Source organism: Macaca nemestrina, chromosome 14 (assembly GCF_043159975.1).
Source record: "Macaca nemestrina isolate mMacNem1 chromosome 14, mMacNem.hap1, whole genome shotgun sequence".
Lineage (NCBI taxonomy): Eukaryota > Metazoa > Chordata > Mammalia > Primates > Cercopithecidae > Macaca > Macaca nemestrina.
In genome coordinates, this window is record NC_092138.1 from 11,222,477 (window position 1) to 11,236,172 (window position 13,696).

The window sequence follows — 13,696 nt, forward strand, 5'->3', positions numbered from 1 at the left end:
GTCTCGGTGCTTTTAGAGACTTCCTGGTCTGAAGTGACTGCCTGTTGTGGACAAAGCTGAAAACAAACAACATAAAAACAAACTAAAAAGGTCAGTTACTCCAGGATCTAGACAACTAGCCAACACCTCCACAGGCAAACGGGAGCTTAACAGACTTTGCAAAATTACTTTTTCTCTTTTTTCCAGTTTTTTTTTCTTTCTTTTTTTTTTTTTTTTTGCTTATTTAATAAAGTTGAAAACACAATGCAGTTCTGCAAGGCATTTTTTTTTCTTTCATTGTGTCATTTACTGCTTTGCTTAAGGTGGAAAAGTCTTTTATACTCTTGCCAAAAAAGAAGCAAGGGAGGACTAAGAAGGAATGTTTTATTTGGGATTCCTGTCTGTATCCGTCAAAATGAAAGAATTGGCAAAATGATATTGAAATAATGGTGGATGGTCTTGCTGGCCTCATTTTGGACACTTTCTTGAAAAGGCTGTTTATTAGATTATGCAAGGCTCTTAAAAATTCAAAGAACTCTTACTTTGACAAAACATTTTTCCATCATCTGGTTAGAATTTCTGGGCCAGTTAGCTCAGATCTACTATTTCCTCCCCATGTGTTCTGCAAACCATGGGGGGAGAGGGTCATTATTTTGCAGAAGTCAGGAATGAGATGCAATTATGGGGCCTATGGACAGGAGAGATGATATCTTCTCCCAAGCTCACTAGCATAGAAGGCCACTTGTCTACATTCAGGAGCCGCTGATTGAATTTGGCCTGGTATATCCTACAAGTGCCTTATCGGCCAACTCTCCTCTTCTGTTTATTTAGAAAGAAATCATTGTGTGATGTGGTTATTCTTACGAGGCCTGCAGAACAAGTGCTGCCTTTGACATGCTGAGTGTGCAGTGTACACATATGCCCTCATCTCTTAGTTCACATGCGCACACACACATGCACACAGCCCCAAAGGCCCTCCTGCCTGGTATGAGGGGGAAGGCCTCAGATGGGGGCCCACATCTCTGTAATTCAAGCAGATGGATTTGGAGCTGGCCAGAGGGTTTGCTCACCTCAGTCTCTCCCTTAATATCTTGGGGGTTAGTTTATATGCAGAAATCCAGTGTATAGGAACACTGGAATAGCTGCAATTTGGAGTAATTTGCCTAGGTTTGCATTTGTGCTTTCTTCACTTTAATCTGCTTGAGACCTGAACGCCGGCTGACTGCCAGCATTCACAGAGCATGTGGGCACCAGACTGATTGACCTCTATTTCTGTCAACTGAAAATGCCATCCCTCCCACTCCTTTAGCCTCTCACCCCAGGAAAAGTCATATACTGAACCTACTTGCCTAAAAATAAATTAAGATTTTCAGTAAAAGAGAGAAAGTAAATGTACCCATTTTCACACTTATCCCTCATTCTCCAAAGATGGAAACGTGTTAACAAAAGAAATGTGTCATCTAAAAGGGAAATCAATACTGGGGAAAAGTTGGTTCTTATTTACCAGAAGAGAGTTCACTTAGAAAGAAACATTTAGACATGTATTGATATGTCTACTGAGCAGCTCCCATCCTCAAGCAGCCCTGGGAATTCCAGACAAAGTTCCCTGGACCTTATTTAACTACAGAAAGGGAGAGGGATACTTGTGCAGTGGACTCTCATACAAGACAGCATGAAAGGACATAGCTATATTTTAGAGATAAAAGTGATCTGTAGAGAGAGGGAATTAATTTTGCTCTGGGAGCTGGGGAAGGAAGGTTCGTGGAGGAGTCCCCTTCTAAATTGAAACTTTCTCCTATCAGGAACATACTGTGCACAGACATGGAATAGCTAAATGGGAGCACTATTTTCACTTTCCAGGTGTGAACTGAAATATACCACATGCACACACATACGTATGTGTATAAATATATATGTATGTGGTATATGTGTACATGTGTATACATATTTCTATGTGTGGTATATATGTAAATGTACATATATAGGGAGTGAGAAATTGTTGGGTTTTTTAAATGCTATCTTTAAAATGGTATCTCTTTTAAATTGTTGAAGCTTTGTGATAAATTTAGGAGAAGTTAAACAATACTTAATTTATGGAGATATAGGCATATATGCCATTATTGGTCACGTTTATATCTACTTACTGAGAGAATAGACATAATTTTCCACAGTGGTTATAGCTATATGTAATAATAATAAAAAAAGACTGTTGTCTTTCTATTAATTTCAGCATTTTTTCTTTCAGCGATGCTACAACAGAGGTGCTCTACCTTACCTTCAAATAATATGGCTGGAGACACCGGTGGGCTTTCTGGTAGACAATAGCTGTATCTGAGGTTCATAGGTGGCAGCTGCACAAGCAGCCCAGTGCAGCCTGCGGTGGTAGAGCATGACTTCCCTCATTCGAATCCTGGCTCTACCCTGTTCACACTGCCTGATCCTGTAGTTACTTTAAGCTTTAATTTTCTTCTCTGTAAAATAAAGATCATGACTAGGCCTACCTCTTGGGATTGTTACAAGTCTTTAGTGGGATGATAAAGTCAGCCCAACATACCTGTGGGTTCTGCATCCAAGAATTAAACTGTCTGGGGATGGAAAATATTTGGAAAAAAATAACAGTACAACAACAGTAAATAATATAAATAAAATACCAATATAGTATAACAATTAATTATATTGCATTTACTTTATATTGGGTATTATAAATAATCTAGAAATTATTTAAAACATACAGGAGGATATGCATAGGTTATACCCAAATTTATTTATTTTATATCAGGGACTGGAGCTTTAGCAGATTTTGGTATTTTGGAGGTGTGTGGAGGGTGGGGGAGTGAGGAAGTGGTCCTGGAACCAATCCCCCATGGATGCTGAGGGATAATGGCCTATACTAAACATATTGCACAATCCTTGGTACAGAGAAAGCAGTCTATAAATGTTATCTGTCATCATATACACAGTGTAATAAATACTTGGATACACAGTACCCAACTTAGATAACATAATTATGATTTCCTTAGAATTGTTTCATTTTACTTTCCTAACCTGAAAGTACAATTAAATTACTAGAATATCATAGAGAAAGCAATTGACCAACACTTTCTTTTATGTGTATAGTATTGACTTTATTTCCAACTCTGCTGTGATTCAAGTCCTGCTAATTCAAGGGCAGGGGGATTGGTAAAGGCTGGGCAGAGGGCTCTTTCTCAATTGCTGCAGTTCATCAAGACAGATTTGATGTCAATGAGAACAGTATTCTGAGAGTCTTAGTATCCACAGTGCTTCTAGCTAATGAATCACAGGAGACAGTCTCCATAACTTACATTACTAACAGAGCATTCACGTGAATTCAGTGAAAACAAGTCATTATTGGATGTTTTGACTTGTAAAGCTCCTCCACTAACTCCTGAGTTCCTTGAAGTTAGCCATATTCATCACAGTCCTTCCCACAGTCCGTGGCAGCACATTGGGCTCTGCCTAGGACTTTTGCCATGAAGAAGGCATGAAACAAGCACAGCTCCCTAGAGTTGGGAGCAGGTCACATGATGTATGACTTGGTCAGCTTGAGTCAATGACACAGAGTTATGTGGCCTTTGCCTGCCCACGAACCTTCAATAGCGCTCTCTGACCAAGAAATAAAGCCCAAAATCTTTAATCTGTGTAGAAAAAGGATGATATTTTCAGTCTTTCTGCAAGGCAGTAGGTTAGGCTCTGAGAATACAAACACGAGTGACTTAGTCTTTGTGTCAGGGAGCAGTGCTTGTGCCAGAGGGCCCAGGAATGTTATCTATTAGAGATTGATGGGAAAGAACCCAGATCATCTGGGTTTTTCATCTCAGAAAAAAAAAAATCATAAATGGTCACAACAGTGTGATATGGACTATTTCCTTAAGTATTTCCAAGGAAACTCAAATATTCAGTTAACCAACTTTCCATCCAACACGGAGGTAGAGAGTGAAAAGATAGACAACAGGGACTGGAAAGAGTGAGTAGGGGCAGGGGTAAGACGAAGAGAAGTGGATTAAAATATACAAACATAGAATAAGATAGAAGAAATAAATTCAATGTTTAATAGCAGAATAGGGCGTCTGCACTTAACAAAAATGTATTGTACTTGGGTGGTAGACACCCTAAACACCCTGACTTGATCACTATGCCTTACATACATGTAACAAAACTTTTCATGTACCCCTAAGAAATTAACAATTAACAAACAAAACAAAACAACCCAGAGGTTCTAACTAGTTTTATAATTCCAAGATATTTCCACTCACATTGTGAAGACTTTCTTGATCACCCTGCCTTCTCATAGTCTAGTTCTTTACCTTTCAAATTTCTAGAACAATGGTCATCTGTGTGCCTTTACTGGCATAGGACACAGTAAAGTGGTAGGGTTCATTATGTTTTCTGTATAAATGCACCAGTTTCCAATCTTGATTCTAAGCTTGGTCAAGCCCTAGATTCTTCTCCTGTGATGAAACATGACTCAGTCCCAACATAAACACCTATAAACACCTTGCCACCTCACAGTCCCTTGTCAAGTGAGTACTTCATTCTTAGTAAGCCTTTTAGGATTTAAACCAGTCAATATGTGAAGTTTCCATGTTTCTTGGTTTCTGCAGTGGTGATAATGTTTGGTTAGCAATATCCCAGTGTACTTTATTGCTCTACAAGAAATTCCCTCAGGCCTGTAGAAGAACATCCTTATGCTGTATGTCAGACAAGAGTTATTTTAGTTACCTGAACTGAGATACCACTGTCTGCTGAGTAAACATTCTGTTTAGGGGTTAATGTGTTCTCTTTGAACCGTTGGTCCAAGAGTTTGGAAGATGGATAACTAGACTATCAGAAGGTAGGGTGATCAAGAAAGTCTTTGTGATGTGGGTGGCAATATTTTGAAATCATAGAATTCAATTAAACCTTTGGATTTGGGGAGGGTTTTGGGAGTTTTTTATTTGTGCAAATGTATGGGGTACAGGAAATTTTTGTTACATTTATATACTGGGTGAGAGTCTCTCCAGTTTATGTTTTATGTTGTATGTGAAGCTACTGCAACAAGGAGAAAGAAGGAAATAATGAATTTGAGTAGAAAATAATAACAAAGAAAACGAATGTACAAATAGCACATTTACGAATAAACAAGTATATTATGAAGAGACTTGAGAATACCAAATGTCAGTTATTGGAAAAGGAAAATAAAATTGACAAACCTCAGGTATGACAGAACAAAAGTAATGGTCTAAAAAATAGATTGAACCTTCAGTCTTTGCAAAAATGGAAGATCAGGAACAAGATCTCAGTATCAACCTGAAGCAAACAAAACAGAAAAAAATATGTGAAATAATGGTTTTCAATACATTGGACATCAGCAATGAAACACAATGATCTATGAGGGAAAAGGAAATAAATCAGGTTAGGCAGGATTGTTTCACAGTTCTGCTTCCCAAGAGATTCCAGGCCATGTCTGGGGTTGGAGATCATAGTAGGGTCACCAAGTTGAGAGGTCAAAGCCAAAAATATGAATATATAAAAGTGGCTGGAGTTTACTGGGAAGCATACTAGAGAGGGCAGTTGCACACAGAGAGAACTCAAGAGAGCTGTAGAGATTTCCCTTTATTTATTCAAAAGAGCAGTAATCAGAGCATGTTTGTGAAGAAATTACTCAAAGTTGGGGAAATAACTTCCCTAAAGACTTGGAAGGAGCAGTGTCTGGAACTCACATAAGGCAGATAATGGTGCCTGTACTCATCATCAAACTAAAAAAATGTAATTCACCTAGTATTGGGTAGAATATTTAGAAGGGATTTATCTCAGTAGTTTGAATAATTAGCACTAGACTGAACACTGTTCTGGTCCTTTTTAACAAATCTTAAAATCCAGACCTAAAAGGATCAAACTGTCTCCAGATAACACAATTGTATCCCAGAAAAAAAGCTCAAGATATTCAAAAGAAAGCAGAAAGTATCCAGAGCTCAACAAGATAAAATCCACAATGTCTAGCATCCAATAAAAATTATCAGGCATTTAAAGAAGCAGGAAAATATGAACCATCGTGAGAAGGAAAAAAAATCAAACAATCAAAAGATTAAACATTGCAAAAGGAAAGGTTGATGAGTTAAAGACATCACAAGATAAACTATCTGAAGTAAAACACAGAAGAAAAAATGACTCAAAACAAGAGAAAATAACAAAAGCAACAGAGCATCATTGATGTGTGGGACATCAAATGACCTAATATATCTGTAATTGAAGTTTTCAAAGGGGAAAGATGAGACAATAACTTTTTAAAGAAATAATGGCTAAAACTTTTTCAAGTAGATAAAAAACTATAAATTCACAGATTGAAGAATCTCGATGAACTTCAAGCAGAAGGACCATGAAGAAAACCACACCAAAGTATAATGTAGTAAAATTACTCAAAGTCTGTAAAAACAGAAAAACTTAAAAATTTTTCTTCCTCTGGAAATAATGCCAGCAAGAAGATAATGGAATAACATTCTTAAAATACTGGAAGAGAAAAAAAGTCAACATAGAATTTCATACCTAACAAAAAATATTTTCAAAAATAAAAGAAGTTTTTTAAATATACAAAAGCTGAAAAAATTCATCACCAGCACCTGCAGGCAGAAAGAAAATGATATCAGATGGAAATATGGATCTACACAAAGAAATGAACAACACTAGAAATTATAACCATGTGGTTAGTATATATTTTTATTATTTATTATTAAGTTTAAATAAAATATTGTTTAAACAAAAATATTACAAAATCGTGTCTAGTTTATAATATGTAGAAGCAAAATGGATGACAAGAATAGCACAATTACTGGAGGAAAATGAAAGTATACTACAATAAAGTTTTTATACTATGTGTAAAATAATACAATATGACTAGAACATAGACTGTGATAAGTTGAAGATGTTTACTATAAACCCTAAAGCAACCACTAAATTAGCAAAATAAAGTTATAGCTAATAAGCAAACAAAGAAGATGAAATAGAATTTTAAAACAGTCAATACAAAAGAAGGTAAAAAATGTTTTTTTTGAAACGAAGAACAAGTGGGACAATTATTCAATACCAAAGTGGTAGATTTGAACTTAATACATATTAATAATCACAGTAAATGTAAATGATCTAAATACATTAATTAAAAAGCAAAGGTCATCAGATTGGATAAAAAAGATCCAAATAAATGCTGCGTACAAGATATAGTAACATAATATAATATAAATCATATAGGTAATGTCAATATAAAGATACACTGGTTAAAAGAAGAAGGATGGAAAAAGATATAGCAAGCTAACACTAACTGAAAGTGGAAAGAGATAATTTCAGCTAGAAATTTCTAACTGAAAGTAAAAGTAGACAAATCCATGATTATAACTGGAAATATTGACACCTTTCTCTAATTGATAGAATGAGTAGAAAGAAAATCAGTAATAATATAAAAGACTTGAACAACACTATCAACTAACTTGACCTAATTGACAGTTACAGAACATTCCACTAAACAATAGCAGAAACCACATTATTTTTAAGTGTGCCAGGAATGATCACCAAGATAGACCATACTCTGTGCCTTATAACAAGTCTCAATATACATAAAAGAATGCAAGTTATACAAAGTATTATCTCTGACCACAATGGAATTAAATTTAAAACAGGTAACAGAAAAATATCTGGGGGAAAAAAAGGATAGAAAGGGGGAACATAATTTCACATTCTGCTGAGATTTAAATAATAAGGGGTTATTAATACAACTTTAATCTGACTTGAAGATGTAAATGAAAAGTAGAAGTTTCTGGAAAAAATAAGCTGTATTACAAAAATAAAATAATGATTTAAAAAAATCAGTATTTTATCTTCCTCCAAGAGGTCTGGAATTAAGTACCTTTATGGTGAATTCTGCCAAGTATTTAAGGAACAATTAATTTCAATAATACATAAATTATTCCAGCTGGTGAAAAGAGGAAACTGTCTTCAACTCACTTTATAAGTATTATATAATCCTTGTACCAACCAGGCAAGGACAGTACAGGAAAGCAAAGGCATCAGCCAATCATACTAAATTCATTAGTGTTTATAAAAGATATCATGACCAAGTTAACTCAGAAATGTAAGGTTGGCTTACCACTCAAAAAAATCAAAGGAAAGGAAAGACTACAGTAACAAAAAGCAGATCCATGGTTTCCTGGGGCTGGAGAGAAGGTGTGTATTAACTGCAAAGGGCCCTGAGAAACTTTTTGTGGTGATAGAAAAGTTCTAAATCTGTTTATTGTGTTATTTGCATACATTTACCAAAACTTACTGGACTGTATACTCTAATAGGGCCAATTTTATTATATATAAATTATGCCTCAATAAACCTGATTCTTAAATATCAAAATAATAAATCTATATAATAAATTTTAATAATCATGTGATCATCTCAGTAGAAATGTAATGGAGAAAATTTGATAAAATTTAATATTGATTTATAATAAAATCTCAATAAACTAGAAATAAAGGCAAATTTCTTAACCTCATAAAGATTATCTACAGAAAACTTACAACAAACATACCCAATTATGAAAGGCTGATGCAAGAGCAAAGACCAAAGGCCAGAGTAGTGCAAATACTGGAAATCATAAAGAGTGCAGCAAGGCATAGAAAAAAATTACACCTGTAAAGATTGTGGAAAAGAAATAAAACTATCTTTATGATGAGTTATAATACAATTGCATAGAAAATCCAATAGAATAGGCCGGGCATGGTGGCTCACGCCTGTAATGCCAGCACTTCGGGAGGCCAGGGCAGTCGGATCACCTGAGGTCAGGAGTTTGAGACCAGCCTGGCCAACATGGTGAAACCCTGTCTGTACTAAAAATGCCAAAAATTAGCTGGGCATGGTGGTGGGCACCCGTAATCCCAGCTACTCAGGAGGCTGAGACAGGAGAATTGCTTGAACCAGGGAGCCGGAGGTTGCAGTGAGCTGAGATCATGCCACTGCACTCCAGCCTGGGCCACAAGAGTGAAACTCTGTCTCCAGAAAAAAAAAAGAAAATCAAATTGTATAATACATAAACTCTTAGAAATTCTAAGAGATTTTAACAGGTTTACTGAATACAAATCTACATTTAAAAAATCCATTAAAGTTTTCTATGTGAAATAAAAATGTATATATATTTAAAAATATCATTTATAACAGCATCAAAAATATTAAATACCTAGACATGAATCTAAACAAAGGATACACAAGGCCTCTAAAAAGACAATATAAAATGTTATTGGAAGAAGCCATAAATTGGTGAAAAAATAGATCATATTCATAGATTGGAAGTTATAATACAAGAAAAAACTGCAAACCTGCCCAAACTGATTTAAGGATAAAAAGTTTTGCCTTTTATTTTTTCATACATGACAAGTTAATTGAAAAATATAGGTAGAAGCACAAATGAACAAGAATATCCAAAACACCTCCAGATTTAAAAATTTAAAAAAACAGGGTAGGAAGTGGGTATTTGCCTAATCAGATACCAAGAATTACTACAAAATTATATAATTAAGAGTATTATTTATATACTCTTATGTATCTAATGATACTGAGTATCATTAGAGAAAAAAATGCATATCAAATGCATATAATTTTCATATCATAAATCAAATGAAAAAATTTGATTTATGACAGAGCTAGCATCATAGTTCCATGAAAGAGGCTTTCAATGAAAGGCTTTTCAACAAATCGTGTTAAAACAATTGGTTCAATTTTTATGGAGAAAAGTTAAGTCAGACTGTCCTTCAGAATACGCACGAAACTCAATTCCAGGTATATTACAACCTAATTTTGAAAGGCAAAATTTTGATAATTTTAGAAGGCAATATAAGGAGAATATCAGCATAACTTTGGGATAGAAAATGATTACTTAAAATGCAAATTTTATAGACATACAGAAAAAATTGATATATTAGATTACATATATATATATTTTATACTTTAAGTTCTGGGGTACATGTACAGAACGTGCAGATTTGTTACATAGGTATACACGTGCCATGGTGGTTTGCTGCACCCATCAACCATGATCTACATTAGGTATCTCTTCTAATGCTATCCCTCCCCTAGCCCACCACCCCCCGACAGACCCCAGTGTGTGATGTTCCCCTCTCTGTGTCCATTTGTTTTCTTTGTTCAACTCCCATTCATGAGTGAGAACATGCGGTGTTTGGTTTTCTGTTCTTGTGGTAGTTTGTTGAGAATGATGTTTTCCAGCTTCGCCCGTGTCCCTGCAAAGGACACGAACTCATCCTTTTTTATGGCTGCTTAATATTCCATGGTGTATATGTGCCACATTTTCTTTATCCAGTCTATCATTGATGGACATTTGGGTTGGTTCTAAGTTTTTGCTATTGTGAACAATGCCACAATAAACATACGTGTGCATGTGTCTTTATAGTAGAATGATTTTTAATCCTTTGGGTATGTACGCAGTAATGGGATTGCTAGGTCAAATGATATTTCTAGTTCTAGATCCTTGAGGAATCACCACACTGTCTTCCACAATGGTTGACCTAATTTACACTCCCACCAACAGTGTAAAAGTGTTCCTATTTCTCCCCATCCTCTCCAGCATCTGTTGTTTCCTGACTTTTTAATGATTGCCATTCTAAGTGGTGTGAGATGATATCTCATTGTGGTTTGATTTGCATTTCTCTAATGACCAGTGATGGTGAGCTTTTTTTTTCATATGTCTGTTAGCTGCATATATTTCTTCTTTTGAGAAGTGTCTGTTCATATCCTTCGCCCAATTTTTGATGGGGTTGTTTGTATTTTTCTTGTAAATTTGTTTAAGTTGTTTGTAGATTCTGGATATTAGCCCTTTGTCAGGTGGATAGATTGCAAAAATTTTCTCCCATTCTGTAGGTTGCCTGTTCACTCTGATGATAGTTTCTTTGGCTGTACAGAAGCTCTTTAGTTTATAGATTACATATATTTTTAAAAGTCTGTCAATCAAAACATGACCACAAGAAAATGGCAACAGAAGTCAAAACTGGAAAAGGACATGCATCATACAGATTATTGACAGCACTCTTATATCCAGAATGTAAAACAAATTTACATAAATTAGTAACAGGCAAAAACAGAGAAATGGGAAAAGATATAAGGAGCTATTTCACAGAAAAAGAAACATGAGTGGCTCATAAACAGAAAGTGGCAGATTATATTCCTAAGGGAAACAAACACTAAAATCTAATGAGATATCATTTCTCACATCCCAGATTGGCAAACATTTAGAAAGTCAGACAGCAAGTGTTGGTGAGGTTATAGAGTTAGAGAAACCCTTATACAATGCAGGTGAGAATATACTTTGGTTCAACCACTTGGAAAATAGTTCAGATAGGGCATTCACATTGGGTATATAAATATGCACATCCTCTTTCACTCAGCAATTCCAGTAAGTATACTAGTGAATATTGTGTACATGTTCACCAGAGGTCATACTAAGAATGTTTCCATAGCTTTATTCAAAATAGCAGAAAACTAGAAACAGCAAAAATAACCATCAAACAATAGACGGAATAAACAGAGATAGTCTCATGTAATAGACTATCAAACAGCAATAAAAGCCAATGAACTTCAGCCATATACATCAAATGGATGAATCTTAAAAACATAAAGAACAAATTGCCCATAATTTTATTTATATTAGAGTCAAATATGTGAAATGAAACAATTAATTTTCTTAAAAAGAAAGATTGGTACAGAATATAGGGGAGTGGCTGCCCCTGGCGATGGAAGAGGGAATGGGATGGAGAAGAAGTATCTAGGGCAGAAGTCTGCAAATGCTTTCTGTAAAGGGCCAGGCAGTATCTGTTTTTGGCTTTGTGGGCCATGCGGTCTCTGTTGGAACTACTCAATTTTACTGTTGTAACAAAAAAACAAGATAGATAATATGTAAATAAATGGCCATGGTTGAGTCAAAGTAAAGTTTTATTTACAAAAACAGGCCATGGGCTGGATGTGGCCTGAGGCCCATAAATCTGCCAACCCTTGATCCAACATATTAGTAATGAATTTATGGGTGTTCAATAATTATTATTTAAGGAGTATATACACACATTACACACATTCATGTGCATTCACTTTTTTTTTTTTTTTTTTGGTGATAGAGCCTCCCTCTGTCATCCAGGCTAGAGTGCAGTGGTGCCATCTTGGCTCACTGCAAGCTCCGCCTCCCGGGTTCACGCCATTCTCCCGCCTCAGCCTCCCGAGTAGCTGGGACTACAGGCACCCGCCACTATGCCCAGCTAATTTTTTTTTTTGTATTTTTTAGTAGAGACGGGGTTTCACCGTGTTAGCCAGGATGGTCTCGATCTCCTGACCTCGTGATCCGCCCATCTCGGCCTCCCAAAGTGCTGGGATTACAGGCTTGAGCCACTGTGCCTGGCCATCCTAAATCTTAATAGCCATTCTTCCATTGAGTTTTTTAGTTCCACACTCTTTGCTTCACCTCTGTAGATGGGACCTGTCTTCCTTCTGAGAAGGGATTGTCACCAGGTTGTCATCCCCACACCTGGGATACCTTTGCATAGGATCTGAAGCGGGATTATTTGGGCTCAATTTGTAGTTCTACCACATAGCAATGTGTTGCCTTGAACAAATTACTTAAATTCTTGGGGGTCTCAGTTTCTTCATCTATAAAATAAGGGTAATAATAGTATTTGTCTCAGGATTATAATGAGGGTTAAGTAAGTTAATACTTGTGTAGTGCTTACAACAGTGTCTGGTACACAGTAAGCTATATGTAGATTTTAGTTTTTGTCACTATTATCAACAAATTGATTAACTTTATTAATATACAATTTTAATATTATGTCTCATCACTCTAGAGATAGTCTCCCTTAGAAATGGAGAACTGTATGACAGGTTTTTTTCTTGTGTACTACTGCATTCTTAAAAATGCAAAGATATAACATAGAATAATTGATTTGAGCTTTGTTTTCATGAGTTTTACTTCTCTCTCTGCTCCCTTCATTTCATTTTTTTATTATTGTTCAGCACAAGTATGATAAAAATTGTCCACATCTGTTATTTATCTTTCCATCCTGAGGCAAGGCAAATGTGTATAGTTCCCCTCAGGATAACACGAACCATATGGAGCCTATGGAATTATATGTATTATCAGTTTATAAATTCAGACTTTGCCAAAGACGGTCCATAGCAGCCCAGAGTTCTTGGGTGCAAGAGTTTGCACTGGGATGTTTATATTCAGCAAACATATTGGTGTAAAACATGCTTGCAGCTGGTGCCTCCTCAGAGAGAGGGGGCTTGATGGTGCTTTGCTGCACATTAGGATCGCCTCAGACGCTTTAAAAAATATCAGTACTCAGGCCATACTCCATACCAATTAAAATAGAATCTGTTGGGTAGAATCTGTGGCATCAGTATTTTTGGTTTTCCAAACTCTCCAGGTGATTCCATTGTGCAGACAAGCTTGAGAACGACCAAGAGCTTTAGAAAAGAAGATTTTGCATCTTTTTGGCCTCTATAGGAAAATGCCTAGGAATGCAAACACACCCTCATTTGGAACCATTTTTTTGTCATCCCAATTATACGATGCGCATGTCTGGGTAGAAATTTCATCCTGTTCAAATCCGAATTAGCATCCCTGAAGTACTATACCTCAAGAATATCCTTCTTAAAAACAGCAAGCACTGATTTGACTAGACTAAATAT

General features: G+C 35.9%; 1 long non-coding RNA gene across 2 annotated transcripts in view; it reads right to left on the reverse strand.

Annotated features, from left to right (window-relative positions):
* Positions 1 to 3,375: 3,375 nt before the first annotated feature.
* LOC139358091 (uncharacterized) overlaps positions 3,376 to 13,696 on the reverse strand; it is a 60,513-nt gene continuing 50,192 nt past the window's right edge. Inside the window, exon 4 of one of the 2 annotated variants that reach the window (XR_011612366.1) lies at positions 3,376 to 5,286. This is a non-coding gene — a long non-coding RNA (uncharacterized lncRNA). The remainder of the gene's footprint in view (positions 5,287 to 13,696) is intronic. The other variant, XR_011612367.1, reaches the window with a different exon arrangement.